General features: G+C 44.5%; 1 long non-coding RNA gene across 3 annotated transcripts in view; it reads right to left on the bottom strand.

Moving 5' to 3' along the window:
• Nucleotides 1-17,008, bottom strand: part of LOC118238616 — a 176,770-nt gene that overhangs the window by 99,827 nt on the left and 59,935 nt on the right. For 2 of the 3 annotated variants that reach the window (XR_004769397.1, XR_004769398.1), the window contains exon 3: nt 6,214-7,569. The exons of the other annotated variant lie outside the window; for it this stretch is intronic. This is a non-coding gene — a long non-coding RNA (uncharacterized LOC118238616). Of the gene's footprint in view, nt 1-6,213; nt 7,570-17,008 lie in introns of those variants that run through there. 3 annotated transcript variants of the gene reach the window in all.

The raw sequence follows: 17,008 nt of genomic DNA, 5'->3' as shown, positions 1-17,008 counted from the left end.
GATGATCACAGAAGCCCAGAAGTGACAGAGGGGTGGACCTCATAAAAAGCAGTGTTCACATTCACCAGATACTCAAGAGGAAAAAATAGAATCCAAATGAGATGTTCGGGCTCACAATTAAATTTTGGGGAAAAAATTTTGTGATTTAATTCAAGTAATAGTGTCATCATCGACAACCAAAACTGTGCACTGATCTTTTTAGATTTTAAATTTTATTTGTATTTTAAGCTGCTGTGATTACAGTCAGTTAGATGAGCTGCTTGAGGGAGCTTAGCAGGAATCACTTTAAGATGCAGAATTCTTCTGGTTGCATCGTTTAAGACTGGTTTTTAAATTATAAAATTGTTATATTTAAGGATTGAGATGTCCTTAGAGTCTACCCCCAAATATCTCATTTTCAGGCCATTCTATTTCTCTTCCTGGAAAGAAAGATTTATTGTAATAAAGTGTTGTTAGTTCGTTTTCAACCATATACTCTTACAAAGTATGGGCAGTTATGGGTCTGCGGATTTAGATTTTTGGAAAAATGAGGATGTGCAATATATATGCATGGTATGTCTAGTTTATATATTATAATAGTAAAGTGTAGTAAGCAGTGAAATACACCATGGCCAAGTGCTATGTTTTGGTTATGGTTTGAATTTGTCTGCCAAGTTTCGTATGCTGAGAACTTCATCCTCGGTGAAGCTGTGTTGAGAAGCAGGACCTGAGTCATGATCACACAGTAGATTAACCTTCGTGGGTCCGTGGCTTGACAGGCTATTGCAGGGACAGCTTGTGTGGGAGCCAGCTCTGTCACTCTTGCTCAGTCTTGCCATGGGATGCATTCTGCCACATTCCGATACAGAAACAATCCCCTCACCAGATGCCAAGCAGAGGCTGGCACCATGTTCTTAGATGCCTTCCTTCAGAGCCATGTTGTAAACAAACATTTATTTTTATAATCTACCCAGTCTGTGGTATTTGGAAAGTTGGCTAATGCTCTATAATACAATATGGCATACTACATAATAATAATATGGCATAATATATAATACAGCATGCTTGATTGTCATATATAGTCATATTAGTATATGATATGCTATATTAAATACCATTGTGTGTGTATATATGAAAGCCTCTATGTACGTGAGGCATTTCCTTGCTATGACAGACACCTGAGAGAAACAACTTAAAGAGAAAGGATGTGGGTAGGATCGCTGTTCAGTGGTTTTGGCTCATGCTCACCTGGCTCCTTTTGTTTCAGGGCTGTGGTGAGGCAGAGCATGGTGGCAGGAGCACATGGGAGAGGAGAATCACTCACCTCAAGCCAGACAGGAAACGGAGAGAGAGAAGAGAGAGCCAAGGAAAAGACATGTTCTGCAAAGTCACTTCTGCAGTAACCTACTTCCTTCAACTATGCCCCGCCTTCCACGGTTCTAATACCCCCAATAGTCTAACCAAAGTTCTAATCTACCAGTGCATCAATCCATTGACAAAGGCAGAGGCCTCTTTATCCACTCACTTTCCCCAAATCCCCACCCCTGCCTGCTGCTTGCATTGGGGACCAAACCATCAATACACAACCTTTGGTGGGGGAAGGGGCATTTAATAACCAAGCCACAACAATACACATAGGCTGAGAGGCAAGAAAGAACTCTCACAAATAATGTAGCATCAGAACCAGGCGATGTTTAGGTATTTTTAGAGCTCTATTTTATATTTTCCTTCCCAACCCTGTTGAGAAATATTACAAATCCCACTTTCTTGGGTGAGTTACAAAGTCTCAGAGAAATGGAGTGCATTTCCCAAATGTCTCAGCTATGACTTGGTGGATCAGGGTCTCAAAATCACTGCTTTTGGCACAACCGAGTGAAACAAGTTGGCTGTCTCCCTAGCTTTCTTCTGGTCTTCCTTGGTGGATTTGGTAGAGGAATTTGGGGCAAGTGATCTGTAGATGGGCAATCCTGCTCTTTCTGCCTAATGTTGTTAAAGAACAGAAGCCAGAAGAAAGAAGAAGGGCTGGGTCGGAAGCCCTGGAAACCTGGAAGGGAAAACAGTCTGTGCCAAGATGTGTGTCTCAATGTGTTCAGATCTTTTATGATATGAGCCTGGAGTCATCCTTCCTAGGACGTTTTATACTTGATTGTGAGATGGATATTTTGTTCTGTAACACTGTGACATGGAGTTTGGAAACTGAGCCTTGAAATCAGAAGTGAGCTGCACCATTGCAGCTTAGGAGTTTTCTACAGCATCACTTTCAAACTTCCAGTGCTTGACTGGGAATAATAAAGGGGAGATTGCCCGTGTCAATGAAAGGCAATTCTGTGGGGAGGGGTGTGTGTGTGTGTGTGTGTGTGTGTGTGTGTGTGTGTGTGTGTGTGTGCGCGCGCGCGCGCGCGCGCCCGCGCATTTGTTTGTGTCAGGCAATCAAAGGAAGGGCAGGTGATACACAGGGAAGAGGACACAGACAAGTCAGAAAAGAGCCTGGGCAAGGATCTGTCTCCTGCGTTTCTAGATAGGAATGCTCTTACAGAAGCATGTGACTGAAGCCATCTGCATCAGCCCCATCAGTGCTGGTGATCAGTGAGGTCCATGAAGTCACACTGGCATTGTCCTTAGCCTGTGTCCTCCAGCCATCAGAAATCCTCATATTCTTAGGGGTCAAAGAGCCCTGGCCTCACTTTCTAGACCTCATCAAGCAAAATCCCTGAAAATGTATTTGTAAATAACACAACCACCAGCTAATGTGCTCGCTCTGAGGCTCTAACCCTGCAAGGCCAAAATGAGTATTTTTATTGCAAAAGAGAACACGACTCTCAAAGGAGGTGATGTGGCCTTGAGCCATCTCTCCTGGCTCCCTGACAGTGTATACCTACCTCGCCTGGCTCTGGTCTCTCAGTGGCATCAACGGTGGCAGGGGGAGAACTGACCAGTAGAAGCTACTGTGTCCCCAAGGACAGTAGGCCCCAGCAAGTTACTGTCCCTAGAAATCAGTTGTTCATCCCAGACAGGGCCCACCTATGTGACATGGCACATAGGAATGGTTTAGGGCCACACAGAAAACTCTTTTAGCTTGTTTGTTTTATTTTTTTGAAAGTTGTTTTAGGGGAAGCAAGGGGCACGTGGGTCCTCAACGACAAGCAGTGGTAAAATCCAGAAAAGTATAAACTCTTAGCACCCAACGGACATTTGTAACCAAAGCCAAGTTACCTCCAGGAAGCTCAAAAGGTAATTCACTGGGCCTCCTGATGACATAAAGCAGACAAAGGGATGACGACAAATTGCCAGTGAGCTTAGAGAACACACCAAATGCTGTTTACCCCGGAGTCACCCAGGGGTGCATTCAGAGCCTGCTTCTGAGAGCGCTTGGGGGTCCCCTCCGCACCTTGCCTCCACTTCCCTTTCTGGTTCACTTCATTCCACGGGCCTCCACCTTGCTGGCACTCGATGTTGTAAAGGCTGCGAAGAATTCATTCTTGGTTCCTTCTTAGGGAGGTGGCAGGCACTTCTTAGAGTCACCTAGCTGCTTTAGCTTCTTCAGTGAGGCTTTCCCATAGCATAGGAGTCACTGACAGCAGGTGTGTGTGGGGGGGTGGATCTTGTTAAAATGCAGGCTTGCATTAGCAGATCTAAGGCAGAGCCCTGGATTCTACATCTCCAACACTCTTTTCATGTTGCCCACATGTCCCATGTATAGCCAGTGCTTTGAGCAAAACTGATTTAAAAAAAAAAAAAAAGACAAGGCATGCTTTCTCTGACTGGTGTTGCCATCCCAGTATAACCAGATCATCAGGGGCACCAGGCATGGTGACACACATTTTTAATCCCAGCCCTTGGGGAGATCCCAGCAGGCAGATCTCTGTGAGTTCAAGGCCAGCCAGGCTTTAGTGAGATCCTATCTAAAATGAGTAAGTAAATAACAAATGAATAAAACAGCAAAAACAAAATAGATCACCAAAGACTGGAAGGGAACAATGCGAGTGGAGAAGGCCGGGAGTCATCTCAACACATACCAGCAAACACAAGGCACAACTGTGATATTCTACTGCCAGCAGAACAGTGGTGAGGGAGAATTTGTCCCATTTCGGAGCTTCCGCCCCATGTAGGGTATCCCCTACAACCCCATGCGTGTAGAGCAATGTTCTGCCACTTGCCTTGTGTGATACGTGAGTTACAAAGACTTCTCTTTCCAAGCTCACAGTCACTGCAGTGGGAAGTGAAAGCTTTGCCAACTGTATGTCGACACTCCTCTCTGTTCATATTAATGGCACCATTCACTCCAGGGCTAAAGGTACAACTCTCCTTGTGTGACGGTGCTCACAAAGAGAAGCTGTGCCTGCCAGAGTTGCTCACTAAAAGAAGCTGTGCCTGCCAGAGTGGTTACAGAGGCTCCTTAGTGTGTGACTTGTCCTATTCTGCATCAGGATGGCGCGGTGCTTTGGATATAGACTCTCCTCCACGGGCTCATGCTGGGACACTTGGTCCTCAGCTAGTGATGCTGTTTGGTGAGACTGGAGACTCTTAGGAGGTGGCTGGTAGCTGGAGAAGGTGGGCTGCCTGAGAAGCAAACCTTATGACTCACAGCCCATCCCTACTTCCAACCCTGGTCTCTCTGCTTCCTGGTATCTGTCAAGATGTGAGCAAGCAACAGCAAGCTCCTGTTGCCATGGACTCACCTTCCACCATGCCTTCTGGCTAAGATGAACTATATCCCTTCAAGCCATGAGTCAGAAAAATCCTCCTCCCCTCGATTGCTTATTGACAGATATTTGGCTGCAAGGAGAATTCTGCAATTCTATAATTTCAAAGCACTTTATTGTAACGAGTCTTTTTCTATCACACCAGCCAGCTCCCAAATAATGACAAGGTGACTTAGTATCAGTTATAAAAGCTTGGCCTTTAGCTTATGCTTGTCTCCACTAGCTCCTATAACTTAAGTTAACTCATAGTTTTTAATCCGTGTTCTGCCACATGGAGTTACCTCTCTTCCATAGTGCACCTCCCGTTTCCTCTCCATGTCTGGCTGGTGGCTGCTTTTCTTCTTCCCAGAATGCTTTTTTAAGGTATACTAAACTGATGTATTAAGAGGTGCAATAAAAAGAACAAACTCACAGACACAGAGTAATGCTGAAGCCATTGCTGATCCCACGCCGACTCTCTGCTCCCTTGGGTCTCACACCACACCAAGCCCAGCCAGGGCAAGAGAGAGCACGTGTGCTTTCCTCTTAGGGTGGCTACTGTCTGCTTGCCAGTGTCTTAGGCTATCAATGCTGAGTCACACATGGCTCACTTACTGGAGCCATTTGTGCAGGTTATTCCAGCATGGTTATCTCCAGCAGACAGTTACAAGGAACCTTACACTCTGGAGGAAAAGACGGTAAGTTCTTGTGATCTGATTCGCTTAAAATCACCTTAGCATAAGGTGAAGAATATCTGGCATTTCAACCATAATAGGTATTTAGACACTAACAGAAGGAGGAAAAAAATTGGCTTAACTCAGTGAAAACACTATTGATTAAAGTTATTTAAGCTCAGTTGCCATGTAGTTCAGGAGTACCTAGATATATAGTCACTGGAACATATCATTACATACATTTTATTTGATTCACACAGTAAACTAGTCCCCGGTACAAGTGGAATGCCTAAAGTAATGAGATGAATAACCCAAACCACACGAGACACATTCTATGCGCCGTGTCCTCATTCTTCTGGCAGCCTTTTCAATTATTTATACCACTCAAGATAATGGTTATTGTCCTATTGCCCTTAGGAATATGACCTGAATGCCCAGATCAACATCCCATTTCACAGTGAGACTCCATTATTGTTTTTATTCCTCTCTGTCTGCAACTGTGTCCTTGAGGCATCTGCACTGTGACTATTCCAGCCCTGATTATTGCTTCCTGCAACTCATCCTTCAGGCCTTTGCATTAGCACCACCCTAAAATTGAATTAGATGATCCCTTACCCTTTGGACTTGCCTGTTTGCAAACTTTTACACTCTGTAGGCATATCTTGCTTACCTGTCTGTCCTCCCTACTAGACAATGAGCACCCTGGGAGTCAGGAATTGAACCTGTTTGTTTGTTGAAATCCCAGAGGTTAAATTCCAGGCCTTTTCCAAGTGCGTAGTAGGCAAGCATGAAACTACTGAACTATATCCTTAGGAAAATTGTATTCATCATTGTACTGCTTTTCTCACCACCATGACAGAACACCAGCCAGGAACAACTTAAAGGAAGCAAGCTTTATTTGGGCTCACAGTTGGAGATGGTCCAGCTCACCATGGCGGGGAAGGCATGATGGTGAGGGCTTGAAGCATGAGTTGGTCCCATTTTGGTGGAGTAGTAAGCAAAGGGAGCTTGGGCTGAAACGGAGGCTGGGGTGTGAGCCACAACCCCCCCCCACAGTGACCCCAATTCCTACATCTGTAGGCCCCACCTCAGAAAGGTTCTGTAACCTCTGAAGACAATTCCATTGGGTAGTTAAGTGTTCAAACACAGGAGCCTATGGGAGACATTCAAATAAAAACAATTGAATCCCCCAACCATGTTTAACATAGCACACAACACTTGATAAAGCCCACGAATGGTTGTTGAAGGAATAAGTAGACAAGTAAGCCCTGCTCTCTTACTCAGCCCAGACCACACTGCTTCTTGCTGTCAGGGAGACAGGCAGTCTTACCGGGATACATTAGCTTCATGACTATCGCCATTGGTGTCTAAGAGTGTGCTGAATATCCAGCCAATGTCTTCCTTCACAGGTTAGCATCTGTTCTGCCTGTGTCCACCGCCTTCATTTCGTTCGCATTCTGAAATCCCTCATGAGTATTTCTCTTAGAGATTCACAGTGTAAAGGCAAACTTAAAATATCTCTGCTTCATTGTAAAATGCCAAGAATGCTGGAATAGGTTGAAGACTCATTAGAAATTCATTTTTCAGTTAAAGAGCAGAGTCAGTTACTCTCATGAGTGTTAGGAGCTGTTACAAGCTGTGTGCATGCGCAATAGGTAACTTTGTAACTTTCCAGCCCTTAGTCTCCGCCCCTCCCGTGACGTCATATGGTTCGATCAGCTGACGTCATATGGTTCGATCAGCTGGCGTCATATGGTCCGACGGGCTTCAGCCAGTCAAAAAGTAACAGTCTGAGGTGATGGTTGCCAGCCTATATAAGGAGGGGTTTTTGGGTGTTCAGAGTTTCCGCTCTGTAAGCTGATGCTCTTCCTCTCAAGAGACATTAAAGCTTTACTGCAGAAGGATCCTGAGGAGTGTCCCCGTGTCGTTTTTGCTGGCGAGGCGGTTAGCGCAGGACACATGAGTCCACAGTTCCTTGCTGAGGCATCATTACATTATTCTTTAGGCAATTCCCATTCCACCCTAGTTATTTGCTTTACAACTGCTCTTGATAGGGCCTCCCCAGTCCACTCCTCCTCCAAGCACCGACCTTAAGAGCTCAACTTCAGACTTCAAAGAGGACGGGCTTCCTTTGTTTCTGAGGAACAGGTAGGCATGCCACCCCTACAATGTGTGTTGAACTTCTGCCCTTCTTGAACTTCGAACCAAGGAAACAAATGATGGTTGTGGATCTTCTGTAAACCCAGAACAGCATCAGGCACAGCTGTCATGACTGAGGTTATTCTAAAATCCCATAACCTTACAAGTTACAAGGCAGCTTCTATGGCTACCTGTAACGACTCCCACAGGGAGAACTAGTAAGTGTTTCCGTAAACCCATGTTCTCACCATTAGTTTTTAGACCCTAAACATGTGCCAATACCCCATCTCTGTTCACCTTGGTGTCTCCTGGGTCCCAGAGGAACCACTGGGAGTACACATCACAGCCTTTATAATAGTCCTTGAAATGGGATTAAAAAGAACCTACCACATAAATGCACTATTAAAGATCATTTGAGAACTATAACCCAACCCCATACAGCCACAAAAATGCAGAGGAGTCTCAGAAGCCAGGAGCCCCAGAGACAGCAAAGGAACCATTACATTCAGTTTGTTCTTCCACAGCCCATTTTGAAAATCAAATATATACTGCATACTTAGGCTTTAGCTTAAAACTCATACATCAAATAAATCATAAAGCATGCCTGGATTTTATGATTCTCATTTCTCTTGCTCTGGTTAGGTATCATAGATATGGCCAAATGGGGATTAACTTCACCAAATATTTCCCAGCCTCTCTGCACAGTGAGGTGATCTAAGGATACCACTTTAATTTGAGTGTCAGAGTCTTTTGTGGACTTTCTAAGTCTTTTAAAGTTATATAAATACCAGCATCCATTTGCATGGGTACAAACTCAGATCAGCTGTAGAAGGGAAAAGAACATTAGGCTTCCACTTGGCAGGCCTCTGCAAGCATTCATTGAATTTATGCATGTTGTAGCCTCCTAGTTTATATGCTGAAGGGGGTAGTGGGCGAAGAGGCATAGTGAAAAACTGGCCATTTGTATGAAGCATTTGCAAGCCCAGGACAGCTTCTTTTGTGTTTGTTCCCCTTTTCGTGGATACATAAACTATCTTTTGCATGTTGATGGCAATGTGATTTGGGTGGCTGCTTCTTTATAACAGAGCAACTTGGAGAAAAGGGACGAGGGGGATTTGAGGTCAGCAGCGGGAACTGATGAGGGAAACAGGAAATGTGAACCTCAGGAGACAGGTGTAAGAGGGAATGACAAACTCATTCCAGAAAAAACTACCATGGTGGTATTATGATAGTGATTATGTGTCAAAACCATCTACAGGCTGACATTTGATCAAAGACAAAGCAAAGAAGTGTCTTCTGAACTCCATGCTGGTTGGAGATCTAAAGTGAGAGACTGTAAAAGTGCTGGAGAGAAACAGCTCAAGGCTTAGCAGTCAGGCATGTGTAGAGAGAGGGCCAACAGAACTGGATAAACCCTCTCAAGAAAAATAGTATCAAGGACTGAGACCAAGAACAGGTCCTTAATCTGCCCGGGCACCATTCGACCAACATGATCCAGACTTAAGTTTGGAAGGCACAACTGAGCTGAGTGCTTTTGCTGTGGTTCCTACCAAGGTGAGCATAATGACTGTGTGGCAAGACAGTAAATAGGTACTGGCCTACCTTGGTTGCTGGAATACTATGAGGAATAGTAGAGCCATCCACCCATTGCAAGCTCATAATAGGGTAGGGGAGTGTCTTAGTTAGGGTTTCTTTTGGGGGTGGCTTACAGTGCAGAGGTTTAGTCCATTACTGTCATTGTGGGAAGCATGGGACATGCAGGCAGACATGGTGCTAGGAAAGGAAATGAGAGTTTTACATCTGGGCCTGCTGGCAGCAAGAAGTGAAAGTCACACTAGACCTGGCTTGAGCATATGAAACCTCAGAGCCCACCCCTCAGTGATGCACTTCCTGCAACAAAACCACACCTACTCCAACAAGGCCACACCTCCTAATAGTGCCACTCCCTGTGAGCCTATGGGGGCCATTTTTGTTCAAACCACCACAGGAAGACTTATGTACTTAAAGATCCACAATGCAAAGTAAGTACTATAATACATTTATATATACATACACACACACACACACACACACACACACACACACACACACACACACACAATTATACCACCATGTCTGGATACCACATACCTTTCTTATTCTTAGCCCCTTCATTTCTAGCAAGAAGAAAAGACTATATGTTAGACCTCCCCAAGTTAAGAGAAACTCATTCAATTTGTACTATTTTTTGGCCATCCTTGTATCTTGTGCTCTGCTCTTGAAATGGGAATACAATGCCTCTCATCTTAGCAAAGAAGTTTAAACCATCTGTTGATTAGTAATTGATAGGAAAGATTGTGTGTGTGTGTGTGTGTGTGTGTGTGTGTGAGAGAGAGAGAGAGAGAGAGAGACAGACAGACAGACAGAGAGAGACAGAGACAGAGACAGAGAGAGTAAGAGCACCAAATGGGCTTTAGCCATATCTCCAAAATCCTGATGTTGCTTGTTAGCCAACATCCAGTGCATTGTCTTTCTTGTTGGCATAACTCCAAATTTGGTTTAGAATCCACTCCTTCCTCAAATGACACAGTAAGACTGGCATTACTCCAAACTGGCTCCAGGGTAAACTCTAGGCCATTGAAGCCAACATGATGGTCCTTCCTATTCCTTCTTGCCTGGAATTAGTGTTGGACTGACCTTGCCATCTTTGATGACCAAAGAGTTGTGATGGGATCTCTAGAAAGACTCTGGGAAAGGTGTCATTGCTCCTAAAAGAGACCTCTATGACAATATGGTCTCTTCTGCCTCTTGATGTAGCTGTGTTTGTGGGTGAAGAGGCATCAGATAACCTCAGCCAAGGGAGGAGGTTGCAACTGGAGACAAGGGTGATACGTGGTAAGATAGAATCTGGATCCCAAACCTGTTGAACCAGTAGATTTAGCCATCATCGGTGCTTTCTTCTGTGAAATATTGAATTTCCTTCTATTTTCAGTTATTTTCAGTTAACTTTGTTCCTTACAGCTGAAATTTGACTTAGACAAGTGTTGCTGTTTGGTATATCTCTGCAGACTATTCTACTTCTGTAACATGGGTACGTAGTAGGATTAAGCAGGAGGCAGGGGTGTTTCCTTTCTCCCCTTGAGGTGATTCCCCTGACACCCCACAAAAGGTGGGCAGGTATGTTCTTACAGCAATTGGTCCATGCCAAAGATTGTTGGGTGAGTTTTCGCAAGAGAGTCCTTGAAGTAAGAAGAACTTGCTTGGACATTATTGTTTTCTTGCTGCATGCCCTGTTAAATCTATTGGCTCATCTTCCACCTGCAACTTTTAGACCTAAAAGTTTAGTAAATACCTAGCTCTAAGATTTACTATGTTCCAGCCTTCTCTGTGTTACAGTGTCAGAGGCCGCTCTCTGCAGCCTGTCACAATGCCATGATATGACTGTGCCTGCCAGCAGCCAGACCATTCAGAAAATGAGAAACATTGTGTATATGTGTTTTAAAACCACATGAAAAAGTGATAGCAGAAGCATGGTGGTAGCTACCTGATCAGTATCATTAGTGTCAGGAAAGTTGTAAATGGGAAGGCTGGTCTCCAAGGAATATAAAAGCCTTCATCCACAAACACATGATGGTGATGCTTTAGCCATTTGAAGAAAATGATTCATCTCTTCCCAGCCCTACATCCTGTAGAGTGACCAAGGTAGAAAGAGCAAACATTTGGTTGTAAGCCTAAATGCATGAGATCTGGAATGGTGACTAGGAAGGCAAGGAAATGAAGAAAGGATACAAGTATGGAAAAGCTAAGGTCAGGTGGGCTGTGTGCACTCTGACGGAGCCCAACAACGCAGAATCTCAGCATGTTTATTAGGTACAACACAGGGATTGGGGTTATCAAGGCTCCATAGTAGTCTCAGACCATAAACAGTGGAGATCAGGAAGCCCCAGTTGCTAGTTTTTGTCCACAATGACCAGTCATTAATAAATACTTGTACTTGGACAGAGGAAGGGTTTGCCTTTCTGAATCTGACCTAGAGGGGAAGGCTTTGACAATTTCCCATTGATCAGATTCCTTGGTCCTTGACATGGTCAGCTCACATCAAACAATACACATTCACTCAGAAGTGCATTCACTCAGGATCTCACCTGCTCCCTACAGGTATGCAGAATAACTTATGTAAATAGGATATTATTGGTGCCTGATTACTGTGTCAAACTGTGCCAGGGTGAAATTTGTTTAAATGTCAACTACTGTGACCTTTACAGTAATAGAAGTTGGGATCTCATCTCAGAGAAAACACTTGCACAGATGTCCTTTCCTTGGGGTTCTTTGGAACACCCTAAATGTTTAACATTGAGTTCTACTCATATCTTTACTGTATAGATGAACAAAACAATGCCTAGCAAGTAGCTAAGTTAGTTTCTGAGTTCAGAATCTCTTTTCTTCACACTTCCCTAAAAAGGCTATACTCTGTTATTTGGTCACCTGTCTTCCATTGCCCATACATCAGTCTCAATTATATAAATGGACAGAAGTTTTTGAAAACTATAGCCCTTGGAAAACCTGGCATAATGGCCTGTTTGTATAAGTTTTATTGGAAGACATCTACTTCGATCGTCTCCATACAGCCTGTGGCTCTGATGACAGAACTGAGCCGTTGCAATAAACACAAGAGCTACAAAGGCTAAAAGGTTTACTATGTGATTCCTTTAAAAAAATATTGCTGACTTGCCAGGCATGGTAGTACACACCTTTAATCCCAGCACTTGGAGGTGGAGGTGGAGGTGGGTGTGAGTCTGAGGCCAGCCTGGTCTACATAGTGAGTTTTAGTACAGCTAGAAAGACACTGTCTCAAAAACCAAAACAAAAAATATGCTGACTCATTCTGTTTCTTTTCAAGGCATGATGTTTCCCAGCTAGAATCTGTTCAGACTCTATCAGAGGGAATTGGAAAACATGTTTTAATTTATTTATTATTGTGTGTGTTTGGAAGCCTGTGGACACCAAAGCAGGGTGTTGGAAACCCTAGAATTGGGGGTTGGGGTTATAGGTAGTTGTGAGTCGCTGGACATGGGTTCTGGGAACTGAACTTGGGTCCTTTGGAAGAGCAAAATGTGCTCTTATCAGCTGGTCCATCTTTCCAGCCCTTTGGCTTTTCTAGTTATGGGATTCTGTGTGTGCCAGGGAGTGGCCAAATCCTCAAACATTGACTCTCTAATTTGTTTTTTACCTGTCTAGCAAAAATTTTTTTCTGTTCTTTTGTCCAACCTGGTGGTGTTTGAAGAGATTCAAGGCATCCCTGCCCATTGATGACTATGCAGCATCTGCCATGCTTGAGGAAGTGGGCTGGTTGCAGAGGCTGCTCTGCTAGAGATGTAATCACACACAGAGTTGGAGTTTGACTAATCATGTGTGGGCACAGAGAGCTCATTTAAGATCATTTGATGGGAACATTATAACTAGCTTGGTAGTGTTGTTAGGTTAAATGTTTGTTTGGGAATTTTGTGCCTAGGGCAATTTCTACTGTACCTGGTACCACAACATTGCTTCACACACTTACTAACAGGTATTGAAAGCACTCAGAAAAGCTATTCCATATGGAACCACCAGGTTGCTATCCTGGGTGACCAAAAAAGTACCTCATTGTGCATGATATATTCCTATCTACAAATTCAGACTTGTTTTCTCCTTTCAGAAATTGATATATGAGTCACTGAGAGGGTGGATATCTGTTTGGACACCTTGACAGTAATGTCTGCTTTTCTAGTTACTGCTTTGAGAACATTCTAGAATATTCCATTTTGTAAAGCATAAAAAGATGGCACTTAAATGAATGGAAATGTACGAAAGAGAGAATCTTCCATAAAAATGCTCCTTTTTTCAGACATATTCACATAATAGCTATTTATTCTATAATTAAATGCCCTGGTTAGATTTAACTGTCAACTTGACACAGCTTAGAGTCATTTGAGCAGAGAACTTCAATTGGGGAATTGCCTTGATCAGACTGACCTGTGGGATTGTCTAGGGGGGACAGTTTTGATGGTTAATTAGAAGGGTCCAGCCCACTGTGGGTGGTACTGTCCCTAGGCAGGTGTTCCTAAACAGTGTAAGAAAGCTAGCTGAGTATAAACCAGCATACAAGCCAACTGGCAAGCAGCATTGCATATGGTTCCTGATGTGCTTCTTTGGCTATAAGTGAGTCGCTTGGTTGGAGGTTATGCTGTGTGAAAGAGAAAGAAGGCCTGCCTTCAAGCTCCCTGCCTTAACTTCCCTCAGTAATGAACCGTGACCTGGAATTGCATGTCCTCTTCTAACTAGCTTTTGGTCAGATTGTCTCATCACCACAGAAATGAAGCCCGAATCTACAGCAAAGGCCTTGTGTGCACTTAGAATTCCCTTGTCTTCTCAAGAAAGTTGTTTCAGGGAAAACACACGAAGATGGGAAAATCCACACTCAGAGTTTTTACAAAAATCTCAAAACAAGCAATCCAGCTGAAGAGCCACTTAGCTTGGCCCTGCTCAAGCATAGTTTCACAGATGTCTCTCGGTGTCCACCAGCTGCCCCCTACACGAACACCTGCAGGTGCTCCTCTCAACCTGCATCCTATAACAGACAAAGACAAAGAAATCTACTAAAATAGCAGGTCTCTCTCCAATCCTGAAGCCATTGCACAAAACCATGGTTCCTATGAGGTGAATTAATCTGAGTTTATAAACACTCATCATTCACAACCTGAGACTGCTTCGGATTTGGTTAGAAGCAAGCCATCTTGGAAAACACATTACTTGTCAGTCAAAAGACACTGCCGTTTCTCTCTCTGGGAGGTTTCACTAGTAACAGTCATGAGATCAATGACTGTCAGAGAGTGACAGAGATTTGCAATCAATGCCAACTACAAATCTAGTGGCAGTCTTCACTCGGGCAACAGCCTAGAAAGTGCAAGCAAGATGCTGTCCATGTGACAGTAACTGTTATCCTAGTGGCTGAGGACCAAAAGGGAAAGGCAATAAGAAGCATGCCATGGCTTCTTCTCCTCCCTCTGGATTCTGATGTGCTTTTCCCCATGCCACACCTCCCTTCTGAGCCCAGGTCAGTGTCCCTGGAGTCCTCTTGCTCTCACAGTGTCACCTCTCAGTTCCAAACATGCTGGGCAGACCAAGGCTGTGACTGTCCTTCCAGGGAGGTGCTGACTGCCTGTGGCCTGTCAGTCATCTGTGAGAGCCAAAATCCCTCAGGCGTCCAAGGTACTTACTGCTCCTGAGTTTCAAAAAGACGGGGTTTGCACACCAGCTCTCCTTACTGCATTTGTATTCCAAACCCACAGCACCTTCCCCAAGTGGCCCTCTGCTTATAATATCCTCTTAGATTTGCTTTCTGCCCTAGTTGTTCCAGCTCTTCCCCTTTTTACATTATTCATTGCTTTTATTTCTCACTTAGCAATTTACTTTCAATTTTATTCATGTTTTTATACACATTTAACCCTACTTCTTATCTTGAAAAATGACTGTTCTAGAGTGGTCAGAGAAGGAAGAAATAAATAGAAAATTAACAGTGCTGTCCTTAAAAAAAAATAGTTCCTAAGTTTTTCTTTTTCATAATTACAACTGAGTTTGCCATTAGCCCATGGCTGCACACTGGCATCATCTGGGAAGCTGTACTTGGGTACATTATCTGACATTCTGGTACCTGTGTCCCACCCCTAGAAATGCCATTTCAATCAGCTTGGGGGAAGACTTGAGCATGGAGAGTTAAAAAATCTCCCTGGGTGATTCAGTTGTGCAAAGGTGGAGGCTCGTCACCAGGCCAATGCTGTCCAGGAGCCCTCTTCTTGCTTGTTCAGCTCCAAGCTTCTTTTTTAAGATTTCCCTATAAGTTGACCTCAAGTCCTTGTTCCATTTCACTGTGTATCTCTAGGCAGCTCCTCCCTCCACCCAAAGTTCAGTCTCTGCGTCAGTAAACACATCAAATGCAAGCATCTCAGTGAGGCTGGAGGCAGCCCAGGCACCTACCCACCCGATAGGCTCCTGGGTTAGAACACCTGGTCTTCAGTGCACCAAGCAAGAGTCCACACTGCCTTCACGGCAAAGCTGCCCACTTCCTGCAAAAGCTGTGGGGTGATGTAACTCAGGGTAGTTTTTTGTTTGTTTGTTTTTCCATCTCAGGCACAGAATTGGAAGGGAAAAGAATGTGGAGAAGAAACTAGCCAGGGAAGCGAGAGATGCTCACTTTCCCACTCTCCTTAGGAGTTTGCAAGTCAATGCCCTCCACCATCATCAGGTAGAGGGGCAGTGAATGAGAGCAAAACACAGGCACATATGGCCTGGTCGCCACTCTGAAGCTAAGATGAGAGAAGCGGTTCATCCAATCTGACTTCAGTGGTCTCTATTCTGCTTTGCTTCCACTTTGGGTGAGATTGATGATGCCGCCATTTACAGGGGTCCTCCATGGAGAAGTACAGCCATTTAAAAGAGGAGACGAGAGCTGTGTCTTGTGGCACAGGCCTGCAAATCCAGCCACGTGGGAGGCTGAGGAAAGATGATCACAGGTTCTGGCCTGTCTGGGCTACCGAGTGGATTCAAAGCCAGCCTGGGCAAGTCAGTGAGACGCTATCTCAAAATTAGAAGACGCAAAAGAAAAGTGACAAGGATATATCTCAGGGGTAGAATAAGTATCCTACCATGTGCAAAGCTGTAGGTTCCAACTTCATCAAAGAAGAAAGGGGGAGGGAGAAGGGGCAGGAGATGGGAAAGGTGGAGGAAGAGAGAGGAGGAAGAGGAGATGGCATCCACGTTATCCATGAACTGTCTCCCTCAGTGTGTTGCCCTTGCTCTTCTTTCTCTGAAATACTCACGGCTTGTTCTTTTTACACACACACACACACACACACACACACACACACACACACACACACACACACACACACACACACACACACACACACACACACACACACACACACTACACACACACACACACACACACACACACACACACACACACACACACACACACACACACACACACACACACACACACACACACACACACACACACACACACACACACACACACACACACAACACACACACACACACACCACACACACACACACACACACACACACACACACTCACACACACACACACACACACACACACACACACACACACACACACACACACACACACACACACACACACACACACACACAGACACACACACACACACACACACACACACACACACACACACACACACACACACACACACACACACACTCACACACACACACACACACACACACACACAGACACACACACACACACACACACACACACACACACACACACACACACACACACAACACACACACACACACACACACACAGACACACACACACACACACACACACACACACACACACACACACACACACACACACACACACACACACTCACACACACACACACACACTCACACACACACACACACACACACACACACACACACACACACACACTCACACACACACACACACTCACACACACAC

This window comes from Cricetulus griseus, chromosome 3 (assembly GCF_003668045.3).
Source record: "Cricetulus griseus strain 17A/GY chromosome 3, alternate assembly CriGri-PICRH-1.0, whole genome shotgun sequence".
Classification (NCBI taxonomy): Eukaryota; Metazoa; Chordata; class Mammalia; order Rodentia; family Cricetidae; genus Cricetulus; species Cricetulus griseus.
The sequence above is the reverse complement of the archived record's forward strand: the minus strand, read 5'-3'. Positions and strand labels throughout refer to the sequence as shown.